We start from the raw sequence: 1,016 nt of genomic DNA, 5'->3' as shown, positions 1-1,016 counted from the left end.
TATATATATATATATATATATATGTGTGTATAAATATTATATATTTATATTCTGTTCCTGAGACAAAATGAACATTTGTTGTATACTTTCACTGCAAGAAATACATAATTCTCACAGGGTTGTAAAAAATAGTCTACATTATGAGATTATTATGGATAAGATCAATAACACTTTTATTTGTCAAATGGCATCAATCATCATGTCAAAAGAATAAGACCCTCGATATTTATTGGAAAGGAGCAATGCAAGTTGATGAGCTTGATGCTCCTTTTAATACATATTGAGGGTCTTATTCTGGTGACATGATGATTGATGCTTGACTACCATTTGACAAATAAAAGTGTTATTGCATTTATCCATAATAATCTCATAATGTATACTATTTAATTTTTTATTTAACCTTTATTTAAAACTATTTATCTGACCTTTAACTGGCCTTGTATCTGTGAGCTAGAGTAGACACATTTGCTATTTAATGCAACAGTTTTTGTGACAAAACTACTACTATGAAAATGCGATGGAAACATATTGAACTTTACATTTGTATTCGTTAGGCCAACATGAAAACTCCGTTTTGGTCCGTCTGGTAGAAACACACCACTAGTGGTAAAATGTGCGTATTTTCTTTATGCAGATTTTTGAATATTTGCATGAAAATCAGTCGCCAATTGGATGAAAACCTAGCTACTGTCACGTTCCCTCAAAACAGCAGAAGTTGTCAGACTTGCTGTCCGTGCATGTGTAGACCTACCTCTCCCTTTGACTTCCGTCTACAGTCAGCTACTTTCGGTTTACGCCCATTGGCCGTGTTCGAGAACATCAAAACGACTGCAGGGAATAGCCGACTGACTGATCGACAAACAATATTTCATAATAAATTATTACTCATTAATATTTATAGATCAGTTGGTCACAATTTTCCCATGATACATTGCTGTTTTGATCCTCTAGCTCGTTCATATCACTGTGCGGGGTTTCGGTATGTTCAGCAACAGCGTGATCTGCTGGGATGGTCC

This window comes from Oncorhynchus kisutch, linkage group LG19, assembly GCF_002021735.2.
Source record: "Oncorhynchus kisutch isolate 150728-3 linkage group LG19, Okis_V2, whole genome shotgun sequence".
In the NCBI taxonomy this organism is placed as follows: Eukaryota; Metazoa; Chordata; class Actinopteri; order Salmoniformes; family Salmonidae; genus Oncorhynchus; species Oncorhynchus kisutch.
The sequence above is the reverse complement of the archived record's forward strand: the minus strand, read 5'-3'. Positions refer to the sequence as shown.